The sequence below is a fragment of the Dreissena polymorpha genome, chromosome 8 (assembly GCF_020536995.1).
Source record: "Dreissena polymorpha isolate Duluth1 chromosome 8, UMN_Dpol_1.0, whole genome shotgun sequence".
NCBI lineage: Eukaryota > Metazoa > Mollusca > Bivalvia > Myida > Dreissenidae > Dreissena > Dreissena polymorpha.
The window spans coordinates 67597598-67616428 of NC_068362.1; the positions used below are offsets into that span (position 1 = coordinate 67597598).

Here is an 18831-nt window from a genome sequence, read left to right on the forward strand (position 1 = left end):
TGGGCAATGGACAACGCCTGACATCACAGCCAAACACCAACTTCAATGTTAAAGGGGCCGTTTAACGTTTTAGTAAATTGACAAAATTAAAAAAAAAGTTGTTTCGGGTTCGCAAATTTTCGTTTTAGTTATGATCTTTTTGAGGAAATAGTAATACTGACCATTTACCATGCTCTTAAATATCCATTATATCCATCTTTTGACGATTTGAAAACCTGAAAATTATAAAGCGTTGTGCGAAGCGAAACGATTGAATAGTTTGGAAAGTTCTGTTGTTGTCCTTATATTTTGGGAAACTACGAGGATTGCTTATATAGGTAAAAAAATACATCCGCTCTATGCATGAGCATGGATGGTCGAGTGGTCTAGGCGGGAAACTTTTTACTCCAGGACTCCAGGGGTCAGTGGTTCGAGCCCTGTTGAGGGTTACCTTTTTTTCCTTTTTTAAAATTGTATTCTTGTTGTTTTCTTTACTGAAGATGTTTAGGTCCAATGTTTAAATTTATCAATATAAAGCATTTAATGGCAAGCTTCAATACATGCCGAAATCTGTTAAACGGCCCCTTTAAATTGACAACACCTGGCGTTACAGCCGGACATTCGATCAACGTCATTGGACCTTTGGTGTGATTCCACGTAATGTCAATTGACAACTACATAAGATGTATTGTATTATATAAGTATGTGCCTACCCCTTAAAAAAACATTAAGGACTTGCCGTCACGTTATTGTTGTATCAGCGATATACTGGGTCAGTTAAGAAATTATTTGTTTTAATAGATTACTAATATCATAAAATTTATATTTAAAAAAATGATGAAAAGAGGTATGTGTCACGTAATAGGTAAATTTATATGATAAAGTTGCCTAAAATGCCTTCATGGTGGATATAAACATCATAATTATGAAAACTTACGTTTATTAATGAATAGTTTAGATATTAATTTATGAAATATTACGAAGTTAGCCATTATAGACACTCACGATTGTTTGAGTTTTGAATTGGGTTACATGTGGAATTAAATGTATTGATAAAAATTTAAAAGCATCCGTATTGTATTAATAAGAATATTGTGAGGACTTGTTTAACAGCAAAATAAAATCTCAATGAAAACTTCATCAGACTTGTATATGCATTTTATCCCCTCGAGCTATGCGTCAAAACTGTCCGAAATCGAATTCCCACAACAATGGCTTAGTAAAACAAAGTAGTTCTTGCTTATCCGTGACACATTTTTGACATGCCTTTAAAATAAGACAACTGCTAGAACAAACTGAGCATACCCTTACTTCAACGTATTAGAACGTACTGATGCGTACTTTTCCTTCTTCGAATTTTATAAATTTGTACAGATTCTTGGGCACTTAACACAATACTTTGTACGGAAGTGCGGTTTCAACGCGTGTCATCGAAGGATACAATATGATTTCCAACAATTTGTGCGTTTGAATTGACCTATTTCATGCGGTTACCCCAGTTTTGATCGTGCGTTCGTTGTGCACGTGTGTATCTTATATAGTACACGTTAATTGTGTAGTACTGTTTAAAAATTGATTCCTGTCCAAAAATAAAAGACCGCGTGGCACAGTAAGCTTTCTTTCCTTCAGGTGCAGCTTAAGATTTAATGTATTCGTATTTTGTCTGGGAACAGGACTATTTTATAACGCAGTATTAAGGAAAGATGTTGATAAGTCACATTTCTCAAATGATTTAACGTTTCACCACGCTCCGTCTCGACAAAATACGGAATAGTAAGCCCACGAGGATTATTACGAATTTTTAAATAATATGTGTAGAATTCCATCAAAATGTAAGACAAATTACAGGCATTACATTATTATCAAACTAACAAATATTTTCAGTTTAAGAGCAAGGCCAATGTAGTATGTGTGTCGGCGTTAAGGTAGGCACAACACACAACATGAAACATCAATTACTGGTGCTTGGCTTAACATAAGGCCGTGCATGGGGTACTCTATCTTCATATACGTGAGATGGTGGACGAGGGACTGCCATAATTCTTCAGAGACTCATACATGTTAAAATGTGAATATTCCCAAGCTCTGTAATATGGAGCAATACCTGTTACAACCAACCAAGAGCGTGCATATCAATGTTAGTCACCAACGTAAAAAGAGAGTGTCTATTCCCCTCCTCATGCACAATGTGGAAATACCATCTGTGCAAAAGGCTAAACATTTCGGTATTATACAAACTGATTCTATGCAGAACATCCAAAAAGCTAATGTGGATGAAAATTTTAAAAAAGCAAGAAGAAGCCATATAGTGTATTCGGTATTGGTTACAAAGGTCAAGCAGGACTAAATGTACTGTCAATTATTCATCTTTACAAATCTTACGGTCTTCCGGTGCTTTTATACGGATTGGAACTGTTATTACCATATGAACGCATGAGTAACTGTCTCGAGACATTCCAAAGAAAGTGTGTGAAAGAAATTCTTACATTACCAGATAACACAGCCAATGCAGCAATATATCTTCTATCCGGACTTTTACCGATCGAAGCACAAATTCACATACAGGCACTGATCTTACATACTATATGCTCGCAAGATAAAAACAGTATTGAGTGGGCGCTACTTGAACGTCAGATTAACTTTAAATCAGTTGACAGCTCATCTTAGTTCACAAAAGTGCAGCATGTAATATGGAAGTACGATTTGGGGACTGTTGCTGACCTTGCTGACGACACACCCACGAAGGGAAGATGGAAGACACGTGTACACAAGGCGGTGCAAAGGTACTGGACTGATCAAATAGACAGCTTAACACCGTTATATTCCATATTGTTCTTCTTGAGACAAGATAAGACGTTCCAGGCAAGATTCTTCCTTTACTCTCGTTGGAATACACTGCCAGGGAGTCAGAACGGTTAAAAACAAAGGCACGGTTACTCACAGGGACGTTTTATACATGCTTCAAACAAAACGTAAGAAATTTAATCAGTTTGATATTAACCCAACACGTCAGATGTGTGGTAAAGAAAACGACACCGCAGAACATTTTGTGCTAAAGTGTAGTGACCTTCATAGTGTCAGACAGTCAGAACGACAGTGGGAGCAGATAACAGATACTTCATTCAATACTTTACCTATAGACGATCAGCTCTACATACTCATCAACATTTGGCAAACTTTAAAGACTTTCCTGAAAACCCAATTGTCTACAGAATATCACGAGTTTGAGAAGCATTGTGGACGTTTGTTGTATGGGCTGGACAGGACACGTCAGTTGCTCTTAGTAACCGAAGCAAGGCAGCGACCACCCCGTACCAAACACACACAAAACTAACAAAGGACATAGGTCTTAATTAAACAGGCAATAGTGTTTATTGAACTGTGTGCGATTTTAAGGTGTGAACAGTGTAAATGTGTAATATAGATTGTTCATATTCGGTGTTGGATTATTGACTGTCTACAAACGACTGTTTGGTTCCTCTACAAAGGGGGTTAAAGAAGAATACAGAATATGGACATATTCGAAGCATACTAACAGAGGTTATTGCAGAAACATTAAATGAATTCACCGACCGCGTCGGTGTCATGGCAGTAAACAATGTCATTATGATAGTAAGTAGAATTATGTACTGGTTGAGGTGTCTTTTTCAAATATGTGCCGTGCGGGAACTCAGTTTGATTGGAACATCCCACTTACTAAAACACTGAAATGTTTTGTGAAAACATCTGGGTTATGTGTGACGTTTTTGCGCCATAAAACGGATATGGTTTCGATTGACTGTTTTAAATCGGTTATTGGTGTATTAATTTTTAAATTATTTGTTTGTGGTGTGACTGTATGAACTAAGTGTCTTACTGTCGGGCAATTTTTCATTTGTTTTCAACACAGGACATCTTAAAGATGATATCCCTTTTTTTGCCAAGGGAGATTGACTTTTTTAATATTTAAATGTTAATGGTATCCTAAAATATTTGTCAGTGTTGATGGAAACAAAAAAAAATGGTTGTAAAAAGTATTTATTAAATGTCTTTAGAAAATATGTTGTTTTTTTTCGCAGCCGGGTACCATTCTGCGAATGGTGAAGTTTAACCTATGACGTCATTAACGCGTAATCAACGACCACAAACCGCAAGATAACATTGTGTCACACCGGTCTTACTGACAATAACGTAGTGACGTCACCATCTATGTATAGAATGGCAAGATAATGGAAGGAGGCAATCGCACATTCTCGGCCCTTTCCGTCAAACATCGGATAAGTTAAGATAATCTGCGAGGGGTACCGAATGGGAAGGAGGAGCTGAAATCGAAAGTTCATTTTATTAAGTGGTAAATATTTTCGTTGGCTTAATAGATTATGTCAATGTTTTGAATAAGTGTAGTGTATTTATTACTTTCTTCAGATTTTTCAATTTTGACAACGCCACTTTCCGCTTTTGCTTCACAAATTTATTTGTATGATCCTGCTAATTTCGAAGGCTACTTTCGTTTTCGATAACAAGCTGTAATAATTGAAAGGGAACTCTTGATAAATTGGTGGGGCTTTTTGTTATTTCCTTCGTTACACATCATAACTTATTATAACTTACTTATGCTTATTGTATATAAATTGTAAAGTTTTCGCAACATTACAATATGCAAGTCGGTCCTTACTCCTTAGTCAGTTAGTTATGGTGTACGAACTGGTCCAAAACTATTCTAAACTGTCCGGGACGGTTTATAAACCGTCCGGGACGGTTTGTAAACTGTCCCGGACAGTTTACTAAACTGTCCCGGACAGTTTCTTACTTTTGAACCGCTCGTGCGTCTGTAAACTGTACCGGGCGATTTATTTTGTGGATTACAAACCGTCCGGGACAGTTTAGGAAACTGTCCGGGACGGTTTCCTGGAAACTGTCCGGGACGGTTTCCTAAACTGTCCCGGACGGTTTACAGGCATAAATTTTAGTACGGCATTGGTTCTTAAGAGGAGTCAATCAATCAATCAGAACACTCGTAACACTTCGCATTTGTGTGCCATTTCGAAAGTGAGAATTTCCTTTTTAAAAACGTTTACTCGAGTGATTGTTCGATAATTTATCATTGTTACGCGAATATGGACAGAGATCGGTTTTTAGAGACTTGTCGGGATGTGTTTAATTCCATTACAAGAATTTTAGAGACAAATAGGTCCCTTGAGGTGATTAATTCTTCACTGACAAGATTGGATGCTCTGGCTAGAAATGTGAACAGAATGACCACATCATATCCCGAGTTTACACCTACTCGACATTTTCAGGGCAGCGACTGTAAAAGAAGAAGTTCGTTACCAATGTCAGAAATACTTTGTGGGCAAATACATTTATTTCGAGTACTTAAAATATTCATTTTTAACTCTGGCGTTTTTGGCAGCAATTATTGATTAAATATTTTTAAAATCATGTTTTGTCCGAGAAAAATAGCGTCGCTCGAGATGACAACGATATTACATTACGACTTCTAAAGAAAAGCATTATTGTAAGGAGTGTTCTGATTGGCTGATATAAATAATACCGTATCGGACAGTTTAAACCGTCCCAGACAGTTTACTAAACTGTCCCGGACAGTTTAAACCGTCCCGGACTGTTTATGCGCACGAACGGTCCAAAACTTTCCTAAACCGTCCCGGACAGTTTGCAAACTGTCCGGGACAGTTTAGTTAACAGTCCGGGACAGTTTAGAAACCGTCCGGGACGGTTTATAAACTGTCCCGGACAGTTTAGAGTAGTTTTGGACCAGTTCGTACACCATAGTTAGTGGTATTTAGTATGACCGGGCGATGGCTTCTAAGTTCTTTCAGCATATGCCTATACATGTATACTCAATGCAGCTTGTATTAAACACTTAAAAAGCATTGAGCATGACCTAAATGTTGTTATTTTTGAGCCATTTTCATAGCTTATCTCTAACTAGCATCATGTATTGGAGGGTTGGAGAACAATATCCTTATACTTTCATACTTTAAGTGAGTTTAAGGAGCACCCTAGCTACCGGTCCCCCTAGCTACTGGGTGTGCACAATAGTGAAGATCCGTTAATGCTCAGAATTAAAAAATACTTTGTAATATAAAGTAAACCCATAAAAAATCAGTATTGCTTATAGCAATAGCCAGAATTTCAAGTTCAACGCTAGATTTGGTCTGGTAACATTGTTTTAAAAAGATTAAAAATGGTTGTTTTTATTTTTTTGAGACAATATATATTCCATTAGAATTTCCCCCGACAATATCCCAATGTTTACAAGAAAAGTGGGATGCGCTTGACACTTCAAGCAGCATCAAAAACATGACGTTTTTGTTTTTCACTAAAAAGTTTGAATATTAAATAACTTTACAAGTATGAACATGTCAAAGGCCAAATTCATTTTGAAGATGACGAAGACATGTGGTCCGCAAGTGGTTTGTAAACACAGTTGTATTTTGGGATATGATGACACCAGCTGCAGATTGTATGCAAATTAACGCAAATCAAATGAATCCAATCTGACTTAGCATCCATGTAATGAAATGTGTTGCAGAATGTCTGTATTTTAAAGTTTTTACACCAATGTTAGTTGTTTGAGGGTTCTTTCTACCTTTGTATGGAACTTGTTGTTGTTTTTATATGCATATCCAGGGCCCTTGCTACACTTTGGGGGATTGGGGCCCTTAGAGGGGGAAATTTCGCGTTATTTTGGGCGAAAAGGGGAATTTTAGTAGATCTTTTCACCAACCATTCAACACTTAAAATTGCTATATTTTAATGTAATTTACATAAATATACATTAAATCAAAGGTTAATAGTGTCACAGAGTTACAAATATTATTATATTATTATTTGATTTTTGATTGTGTACATTATAAATTCATACAATACAATAGTTACAGTTTCAAAGATATTGAATTGATTTCTGTGAATATGTTTGAATATGATTTCTTTGTCTACTGAATTGCAGTAGAAGGTTGCTTGGAACCACATGTTTAACTTGATATTGATTACATTGTATTAGTTACAGTCTTGGAAGTCTTCTCATGTTGAATTCACACTCAAGGTGCAGACTGTATGCTGACTGTATGCTTATCAGCTCTAGCTATAAATAATGACTGTGACTTAGATTCTTAGACTAGGTGCTAATTAATTACAGTCTTATAGAAGTAAGGAAGTAAGGTACTGTATGTTGGATGAGAGATAGATAGGATTGGTCAGTGAGATGTGTGGGTGTGACTTGGTTCTAAGGATATAAGGGTTTCAATAGAGTGACAAGTTAGTTTTATGAAGGAAGGAAGTGGAGGTCAGTAAGAAAAAGTTAGAAAGTGAGTTACAAGTTAGAGAAGGACAGTTGGAAATAGGAGGATGGAATTTGTTAAATAAGATCTGATAACAATGTAATAGAGTTAAGAAGGAATGCTTAAGAATGCAATATAGGAAGATGGAATTTGTCGAAAATTATGTGAACTATAAATGAATAAAAGAGTAAACGCAGAAAGCGAGTTATGTTATGCCATTAATAACAAGGGCATAGATTTCCCCCGGTCCGGTTACAATAGCACAGGGTTAGCTGGCAACATAGGTATAAAAGTAAAAAAAATCTGAAATAGGGGAAAAAAGAATACTATTTTAAGTGGGCATCGGCCCCAAAAACGGCCCTGATAGCATAATAGGTTTGGGCAGTGTTTACAGATCTTTAGATATTTGTTTGGCTATTTTTTTTTCGATTGTCAAGTAACCAGTGATTATAGGCAAAGTAGGTGGAGGAAATTCCTGGCCCCAAGCTCGCAATGAGACCACAGGTATTGGGCACGTGGCCAAGTCATTTTGACCAAAAGAAAATAAAAAATTCTGATATAATATATATATACAAGGCAGGTTTCTCTTGACACAGGAAAATCACCTACATCAATATTTTTAAACCATTAAGCAGGGGTTTTTATCTGATTTTGGGGAAAGGGCCTGGCCTTTTTTAAGGGGAAAAAAATTGCGCGTAAAGCCGGATTTTGGGGGAAAAAATCACACGAAACGCCGGATTTGGGGGGAAAATAAGGAAAGTCTTAAATAATCAATTAAGCATATTTTACTGTTTTTAAAACAAATTCAAGGAAACAGAAAATTAAATTATGCAATATTTTTCTTTTTTCTACACTGGACCAGGTTAACTAATATATTTAAAGGTTTAAAAAAAAAAAAAAAAATTTTTTTTTTTTAGGGGAAAATGAAATCTAGGGGAAAATTTACCAGCTGAGGGGAACAAAAAACTGATCTGACCGAACGTTCAGTGCCGATTTCACAAGAGTAAAACTATCGAAATACCCCAGCTACCGAACATAATGCGCATTAATGCAATAAAAAAAATACTAGTTTATCAAATTACAACACAGATTCGTCCTTTTGTTTGCGTTATACCGTTGGAATCGTTGTAAATCGGGAATTACGAGTCCTGAGCTCCATGTCGATCAGACACTTTATCGTTGAATAAATAGCATAAGGTGAAGGACGTTTTGCAAGAGCCTGCCATGACCCTGATCATTGTACATGATTGACATAAACATTCAAAGATAACGATTATATTAGTGTTTGGTGTGAACAAAAAGACAAATCTGTGTTGTAAAATGATAAACTCGTATTTGTTTATTGTAATAATGCGGATTATGTTCGGTAGCTAGCATATTTCGATAGTTTTCCTCTTGTTTAATCGGCACTGAACGTTCGGTCAGATCGGAGCCGACCTAGCATTTCTTCGACTTCGAGAAGTGTTTTCTTGTAGTTTATGTTGGCAAGTAGCCGTTTTGGGTCATTTTTCATCATGAGGCAACCTTTCCCAATAAAATGGTACATAGTTTACGAAAATCGACTGCCATTTAGGCACTTAATGGTTTAAAAATGTTGATGTAGGTGATTTTCCTTTGTCAAGAGATACCTACCTTGTATATATATATATATATATAGGTTTTTGGTGGAAGCAAACCGTCTTTGTGTTCATTTTAACTCTCAACAACGCCTCAACCGTTTTTACACCAACAAAAACAAAAGGACAAAAGAAGTCTATGGATGCTTTACTCGAATTATTTTTCTCTAATGTTAATAATCATATTTAGTTTTCTTCTTATATACACAGATTAAACTGAATTGTGAATTGTCAGGCGCTGTATTGGGGTAGTGTCAAACTGTCATGAATAACAACACTTTGTTTTTATTACAATAACACAAGACAAGATGGGTACCACTTTTACTGTTTGTTGCGATGTTTTTTTAAGCATGTATCCATGCGCAGTTTGTTACTTGTCAATTGTCGCGGCTTAATTGGAGTAGGGTCAAACTGTCATGCATAGCACCTCGTGGTTTTTAACTTAATTGGAGTAGGGTCAAACTGTCATGCATAGCACCTCGTTGTTTTTATTACAATTTAACACCCAATTACACTAGACAGGATGGGTTTCACTTATTGGACTGTTTGTTGCGATTTTGGTATATTGCACATTCGGATTATCCCGCTATTTATGAACTAAACATTGAATGTAAAAGGCTCATTAATGACGTAGAGTTAATTTTACAAAACAATTGTTTTGTAAACCGTTTCAAACAAATACAAAAATAAACACATTTTCAACATTTATTTCATTATAATACAACTATCGATAGCAATAAGCGACCACCATGGTGTGAATGCCTGATGAAATCAATAATTAGCCGATAAATCGCTGATAAGGTGTCATAAACAACACTGGTACACACGATAAGTAGAATCGGATTGTTAATTGGGGGCAATAAAGGGATTAGCGGGGGTAAGTGTTAGCGAAACAGAGCTTGAATAGCGAATTTTATTGGGAACCTATAGACCTTACATCGTTTTTTACGAATGTCGGGACAAATCGTCTCATATTGGGACGGCGGGACAAAGGGCCCAAAAGCGGGACTGTCCCGCCGAGATCAGGACGTATGGCATGTATGTATATATATATTATATCAGATTTTTATTTTTTTTATTTTTTGTCACAATGACTTGGCCACGCGCCCAATACCTGTGAATGAGACTACTGACTATTAAAACAAATCAGTGTTGTTTTTTTGCTGAAAATTACTTCTTTAACTTTCGGTTATTGCCCAAAGGTTGAACCTTAATGAAAAACTTTGCTCTTAATTAAGAGGCCACATTTATGAAACTTAAGAATGTGCATCTTAAACAATAACTTGTAATAACCATCTCCCTCCCTTGAGGTCAGACTGAAAGGTCAAAAGTCAATTTTGGACATCAAAAAGCTTGAAAATTCCTATTTCTATAACTTTGCCATATATTTGTGGATTTTTAGCTCGAATATATATAAAAATAAATATATATATATATATATATATATATATATATATATATATATATATATATATATATATATATATATATATATATATATATATATTATAGTGGAGCTATCCTTCTCACCCCGGCGTCTGCGTTGGACAGTGTAAAAGTTTGTGTACCACCTCAAGTATTTTCTATGTCCCTTGACATATTGCTTTCATATTTTGCAGACTTCTTTAACAACATGAACCCAACCTATAAACAAGAGCAGACAACTGTATCAAGCATTTTGTAAGAATTATGGCGCTTTTTTCACTTAGAATATGCATATTATTGATAATTCTATGTTAAAGTTTGCGTACCACCTCAAATATTTTCTATGTCCCTTGACATATTGCTTTCATATTTTGCATACTTCTTTACCAGCATGACCCAATCTATAAGCAAGAGAAGACAACTGTATGAAGTATTTTGTAAGGATTTTGGCCCTTTTTTCACTTAGAAAATTGAACATTTGGTTAAGTTTTGTAATTGAACAATTGGTTAAGTTTTGTGTTTAGGTCCACTTTTATCCTAAAGTATCAAAGCTATTGCTTTCATACTTGCAATACTTACTAAATATAATATGGGGACTGTGCAGGCAAAGTTATGTTACTCTGACTGGCATTTTGACAGAATTATGGCCCCATTCATACTTAGATAATTAAACATTTGGTTAAGTTTTGTGTGTTGGTCCATTTTACTCATAAAGTATCATAGCTATAATTGCTTTCAGACTTGGAACACTCGCTATCATGAGGGTACTGTACAGGAAGAGTTGCATAACTCTTGTTGGCATTTTAACGGAATTATGGCCCTTTTGAGCTCACCTGAGCACAACGGGCTCATGGTGAGCTTTTGGGATCGCCTTTTGTCAGTCGTGCGTGGTCAACATTTTGCCTTGTGAACACTCTAGAGGCCACATTTCTTGTCAGATCTTCATGAGACTTGGTCAGAACATTTGTCTCAATGATACCTCGACAGAGTTCAAAACTGGATCATGCTGGGTCAAAAACTAGGTCACTAGGTCAAAAAAAAGAAAAACCTTGTGAACACTGTAGAAGTCACATTTGATGCCCAATCTTCATGTAACTTTGTCAAAATGTTTTTCTTAATGATATGTTGGTTGAGTTCAAAAATGGTTCCGGTCTGTTAAAAAAACATGGCCGTCAAGGGGCGGGGCAGTTTTGCTTATATGGCTATAGAGAAACCTTGTGACCACTCTAGAAGTCACAATTTTTTTATGTATCCTCATGAAACTTGGTCAAAACTTTGGTTTTATTCATATTTCGGACAAGTTTGAAAATGGTCTAGATCGGTGAAAAAACATGGCCGCCAGGGGGCAGGGCAGTTTTCTCTATATGTATATAGTGAAAACATGTGAACACTAGAAGTTACATTTTGGTCCAATCTTCATGAAATTTTGTCAGAACCTTTGCTTCCTGGATACAACAGTTGAGTTTGAAAATGGTTCGGATCGGTAAAAGAACATGGCCGCCAGGGGGGGGGGGAGTCATTTTCCTGATATTTACATAGTAAAAAAAGCTTGTTAACACTCTATGAGTCACATTTGTAATCAAATGTTCATGAAACTTTGTCAGAATGTAAGATATCTCAGCTGAATTTGAAAATGGTTCTGGTCCGTTGAAAACATGGCCATCAGGGGTGGGGGAGTTTTCCTTATATGGCTATAGTAAAACCTTGTTAACACTCTAGAAATCACATTTATAGTCCAATCTTCATGGAACTTGGTCCGAAGATTTGTTCTAATGATAGCTCGGCTGAATTTAAAAATGGTTCCGGTCCGTTGAAAAACATGGCTGACAGGGGGCAGGGCAGTTTTCCTTATATGGATATAGTAAAACCTTGTAAACGCTCTAGAAATCACATTTATAGTCCAATCTTCATGGAACTTGGTTCGAAGATTTGTTCTAATGATTGCTCAGCTGAGTTTTAAAATGGTTACAGTTTGTTGAAAAACAAAGCCGCCAGGGATGTTGCAGTTTTCCTTATATGACTATATTAAAACCATTTTAACACTCTCGTTGTAATGAAGATGTTGGTGCACAATGATGATTATGATGATTATGATGATGATGATGATACTGATAATGGATTCAGACACATTAACATCAACCCAAATATTAAATTATAATTATTGCATTACTCAAATAAATTATTGCCATGACTTCAGATTGTTATCTTTATCTCTTGCAGAAATTCAACATAGTAAATAAAACCAATAAAACAACAAGAATTGTTACATATGAATGTTATTTGTCGTTCCATTCCCTTATCCTAATCTCTCTTATACCTGTGCTTGCAGTCTTCCAGTACAATAGTGTTGATTGATGACTTTTTAATTAGCCATTGTGTAACACTCTTGGAAATTGGCCCCAATTAACAGGGCACTCCTAAGACCTTTTGATGTCAGATGGACACCATTTATAAGATTACAATTTGAAAGGTTTTAGGCCTACAGTTTTTAGTAAGTCAGTAGTTTGTGTGTGGTTATCAAAGATTTGTGATTTTAACAGGCTTTATTGTTGTTTCAATTGGAAATATCATTGCATGGTGATACTGAATTGTTCCAGTTGTTTAAAAATACTATAATGTAAAAAATGTTAACAATTTGGTAGTAAAAAAATACAATATTATATCACATCTTTTAAGAAGCACAAACTATTTGGTTAAAAAGAAAAGTTGTTTTGGCAGTTGTTTTTGCAAAAATTATGTATTTATGCTACAGATTTTTTGTGCATTTAAATAACTAATAGTTGTTTTGATATTATAATTTTTCCAATGTCTTGTGTGTATTTACTTCTATATTTGCACACATTTGTAACTATGAGATAGGTCAAGTGTTTTTTTTTCCTTAAAAGAAGACCAATTAGAATTTCTAGTACATATTCTCATACCCGTTTTACTTCTTTATAACCGACTTTGATATATGATAAAAATTTAACATATTGTATTTAATTATGCAAAATCTATTTCATAAACTATAAATATATTGATAAAATACAGTTGTTTTCGGTATCTAAAGCTGTTCTTGTAAAACAGGTTGTAAGTAGTCATCCCCTATAACATCAAAAGATGCTGAGATGCTTATCTCATGATCTCAAAGCTGGACAACGATTTGTGAAAAAAGTACTTCTATTTTATTTTGCTGATGCACATTATTAACCAGTTCCCACTCAGAAGCAAAGTAAAAATGGCTATGTGCAAACTGCATAAAACCAGGACAGCATGCCAGTAACTTGTAGTCTGTTCAGGTTTTATGATGTTTGCTGCTCATCAGTGTCTAAGGTTTGGAAATGAAGCCTTTAAAACTTGAATTTGGTAAGAAAGGTATTTAATTAAATGTTACTTTCTAAGGGACTACAAATGCGTCAAAATACATATCTAAGTGGTAAAGGGTTAAATAACTGTCCTCATATTTTTATCCAAAACATAGCTTAGTTGCAACAGGTCTATTTTAAAAACATAAACACACACACAAAACTACTTATAACGCATATATGTATGTATCTGCCGAAGCAACAAACCCTTTCTTTTCACAAAACAACGTTAACAACCTTTGTTTAACGTAAAAAGTACTCAGGTGAGCGACCCAGGGCCACCATGGCCCTCTTGTTTAACTTAGTCACTGAATATTTTGTTAAATTTTGTGTTAAGATCCATTTTACTTCTAAAGTATCAAGGCTATTGCTTTCGAACTTCAAATACTTTCTTATTATCATGAGGGTACTGTACCTAGCAAGTTGACTTTGACCTTAACCTTTGAATGACCTTGACTCTCAAGGTCAAATTAATAAATTTTGCTTAAATTGCCATAACTTCTTTATTTATGATCAGATTTGATTCAAACTTTGACAAAACAATACTTACCTGAGAAACCACAATGGACTTCACCCAAACCATCTCCCACCCCCCACCCCAGAATCCCCTCCCAAATTTTATTTTTTTCCCTTTTTTCTTCTTATTTTTATGCGCCCGTTTTTAAAAAAGGGACGTATTATAGTTTCACCCTTGGCGGGCGGCGTCCACAGCAGTGTACGCTCTCTAATTCAAATAGTCTTCATCCAATCTTCACCAAACTTGGTCAGAAGTTGTGTCTAGACAATATCTAGGTCAAGTTCGAATATGGGTCATGCTGGGTCAAAAACTAGGTCATGGGGTCACTTAGTGCATTTCAAGGATTAAGCATGGTGTCCGCTCTCTAATTGAAGTAGTTTTCACTCGATCTTCACCAAACCTGGTCAGAAGTTGTGTCTAGATGATATGTAGATCAAGTTCAAATATGGGTCATGCCGGGTCAAAAACTAGGTCACGAGGTTACTTACTGCATTTTAAGCATTTAGCATGGTGTCCGCTCTCTAATTGAAGTAGTTTTCATCTGATCTTCACCAAATTTGGTCAGAAGTTGTGTCTAGATGATATGTAGGTCAAGTTTGAATATGGGTCATGCCGGGTCAAAAACAAGGTCACAAGGTCGCATAGTGCATTTCAAGCATTAAGCATGGTGTCCGCTCTCTAATTGAAGTAGTTTTCATCTTATCTTCACCAAATTGAGTCAGATGTTACATCTAAATGATTTCTAGGTCAAGTTCAAATATGGGTCATGCAGGGTCAATAACTAGGTCTCGAGGTCACTTAGTGCATTTCAAGCATTGAGCATGGTGTCCAAAACCTTCCAACGGGCCTATCTTGTGACAGTTTGGCACTCTTGTTGAAAGATAATCTAATTAATGACCCCCTCCACATTATACCCCCCTCTCCACCCCCACCCCATTCCCCCCCCCCACACCCAAAAAGATTTTTTTTTTAAACATGGTAAAAAACCCATTAATATTTATTTATTTCATTTTTGAAGGACCATCCCATCCAAGCTATTGCTTTCAAACTTGAAATAAAATCTTATTACTTTGTTTTAGGTCTTAACAAATGTTCAATAGACTGTGGAAAATATACCTGAACTCAGAATCCTAAATAAAGTACAACTTCTTTAAAATATAAGCGATCAATATGTTTCAATTATGGTCCTCTTCCACTTAGATTATGACAATATTACCTTGACCTTATTGAATATGAAAAATTTCCCAATGATGGCTTACATTATTCTGTTAAGCGCTTGAATAGTCGAGCGCTGTCTTCTGACACCTCTTGTTAAATGTCTTTCCAAATATATTCCATCCTAAGACAAAAAGTCCAGTTTAAAAAACTTTTCTCCATACATCAAAGGTCAGACTTAAAAGTATAAAGATAAATTTAAAGAGGCATTTCATGTTTAATCTGCTTACCCAGCCAAAAAGGTCAAGGGCACACTAAGAGGTCACAAGTCAAATTTGGTCACCAAATAGCTAATGAGTCCTGTTTCATTTTAATCATCTCCATATAAATATGGATTTTAAAGTACCTTAGCACAAATGCAAAAACATCACAAGACAAAGTGTAGCACATTACAGTTGTCTATCTACATTGTATTTCAAACACTTCAAAGATTACGGTTTACCATAAAAAGCTTTTTCTTGCTGTAACTTTATCGTTCATCTTGATATTGTAACATAACTTACCACTAATGACAACCTTGAGGTCTTGGCATTTTGTGAGTACAACGTTTCTCCCTACCTCAGAGCCTGAGAGGTCATAATCACACATAGTGGTCAAAGTTGGCTATAAAACTGCTTTCAAAGTTGTAACTGTTTGAGTTTAATTTGAATACAATTTACCACAAATAATTTAAATAAAGAGACTTAAAGTTACATGTATCACACCGTTCGATTACATGTCATGCGCAATTGCGGTAATGACGTGAATCATATTAACTGAAGTTTATTTCATCGGGAAAATTGCAAGTCGGTCCCGTTCCCCTATTGTCAATTCATCAGTATAATAACGTGGAATGAAATATACAACAACAAAGCCTTAGATGAATTCCAGTTCAATTTAATATCCATTTCAATTTCTGTATACATGACACATGTAGTTCATTATCTCAAATATATACAATTCTACATTCGCAAATTCAACGGATCAGTGAAACTTCCACAAAACCACTCACTTGTGGGTATTACGTCACAAGTTGCACGTATGATTTTACTGCAGGTGTTATGCCGCTTTATAATCGCGAAGCATACGCTATATTAGGAGACATGCGGTGCGAGTGGTACGCTGTAGAGAAAAGAGGACAACAGTTTAAAGTCACACTTTATTCTTTTGCAGCTACATTTCTTTCTTTTTTTATTTCATATAACAAATACAACAGAATTATCAAAACATATTACAATTCCAATAATTAAACATTTTCTCATAATTAATCTATAATTGGGGAAAATAAGCTTTTTTGGAGAGAACTCACTTTGCTGTGAAAAGTAATTTTGTCAAAACAATATCTTATACTAAATATTAATCATAACAGCTACAATAATAACAGACGCTACATTTGTTTGCTAAAATAAAACAATTACATTAATATATTTTATATCAGTAATATTTTTGATATGCAAAAAGTAAAAGTGTAGCTTATTTTCAATACAAATAATAAATCTAAGAATGAACATTTAATAACAGTATTCATAAAAAAAGTTACATTAATGAACAGTGAAAATGTAATATTTCCCATTGTTAATTTTGTTTACTTTCACATAAATATTGTAAATATAAAGATAATGCACAGAAATTACTTTGCATAACTCTAAAATTGCCAAATAGAAAAGTAATCATTCAACCCGTAAAATAATAGTAAACATATTATTTTATCTCAAACAAACAAAAATACAATTAAATGTCTTACCTGTAGAGAAAAGAGGACAACAGTTTAAAGTCACACTTTATTCTTTTGCAGCTACATTTCTTTTGCTGCTATGTGACTTTATGTGTCCTTAAATAGTAACTTTCCTCCCAGAAACATATTAGATAAAAATCAATTTAGATAAGATGCAATAATTATTATTGAACAAACACTATTGTCACAATAGACATGTTTGCCAAAGGGATTTTTTTGACAACAGAGGATGAATGGCTTCTTTAAGGTGCCTTTGAAGATAAGATACTTATATAATAAAAATGCCAATTAACATAATCAGTTTCTTTAACTCACCTAAGATGACAGTGTAAATATTAAACAATAAAGTTTCATTCAACTTCAAATACAAAGGTTACTATTTCAAAATCAGATAAAAATGACATTTCAAAGATATGGTCAGTTTTCAACTGGCCTCAGGTGAATACTTAGGCCACGACTTTTTTTTTTATTGGTTTACAAAAATTATTTTGAAAATGGTCCATCGGGCGGTCGAAAAAAAAAAAAAAAAAAAAAAAACATCGGAAAAAAAAGTTAATACTAATAACATCAGAACAAAGACAACATATCTTTTATAACCTTAACACAGAGACAAAAAAATCAAATTATGCAATGAAACACATCTATATCTTCCAATGAAATGAGTCCTAAAAGCACCTTTTGTAACATCAGGCAATTTTAAACACTCCATTACATGACATGCGTTCTTCTCCCATTAAAACGAAAAACTGCGCTTCATTTCCATAATTCGATGCGCTTCATTACGCAATGCAATGCCCGTTGCATAAATCTTATATAAGATAAACTACTCATACACAAATTACCCGGTATGTGTTTGCTCTTACTCGACTTATGAGATCGTACATGAAAAAAAATCGAGGTAGATCGATCCATGCGTCGTCGCGGTAATGTTTGTCAAAGTTATTGTTGTCATGAAAACTCGTTGATTTACAACGCAAAACGTCTTATTTGAACTGATGCGAATTAATTTAATCATATTTGTCAACTTCGCTTTTGCTTTATTTTGATAATTTAATCCAAAGTTTAATGTTAGCAAGTGTTTTTTTACCGGAATTGTAAACAAGGAGTCAGTTAAAGTCTTCCGAAAATGTGCAGTCTGTGTGAATTGACAGTTTGACGTCATCAAAGGAAAGCCCCTTTCTGTCGGAAGCAATAAAGCGACAAATTTCGCGCCGAAAAAATTGGCTTCCTTTGTCTAGCAATCAACATGCCGAACCAATCGTGTGTTTGTTTCTCAATTGCAATCCTCCAATTTAATAAAAGCACGTGCATAGCTCCGCCTTCGAATCTTTTGCCGAGAACGGAGGCGGAGTTTAATGGTTAATTGAGCTAGTGTTTTACGCAAGTTGAGTTCCGATTTGCCGAAATTACTCGGCCCTAAGCATTGAAACGACCAATACATTTATCAATGATTTTCCGAGATATACCGATTTGTTCCGATTTCCAAACTTTCTGTACAGTTCCTATAAACTATGGCGGACGTGTTTACAAAATTCCTAAACACATATATCGTAAATAATGGGAGTGTTTTATTGGATTATTTATACTAATTATCAAATACTTTTTTATCTACTATAATATCGGGTTTGTTTAATATAATTAACATGTTAAACAATATAGTTGCGTCACAGACTCGGAAATAAATTTTGATGGGGTCGACATTCTACTGACGCTGATTTTCTTATTGTCTGTAATTTTT

General features: G+C 35.0%; 1 protein-coding gene and 2 pseudogenes across 1 annotated transcript in view; 2 read left to right on the plus strand and 1 right to left on the minus strand.

Annotated features, from left to right (window-relative positions):
- The first annotated feature begins 4269 nt into the window (after window positions 1-4269).
- The window catches only part of LOC127841510 (uncharacterized), a 113977-nt gene continuing 99415 nt past the window's right edge, over window positions 4270-18831 (plus strand). Inside the window, exon 1 of the mRNA XM_052370381.1 lies at window positions 4270-4309. The gene's annotated coding sequence lies outside the window, so the exon portion shown is untranslated. The remainder of the gene's footprint in view (window positions 4310-18831) is intronic.
- Window positions 4729-4926, plus strand: LOC127843310 (small nucleolar RNA snR44; annotated as a pseudogene).
- LOC127843307 (small nucleolar RNA snR44) lies at window positions 5498-5671 on the minus strand (annotated as a pseudogene).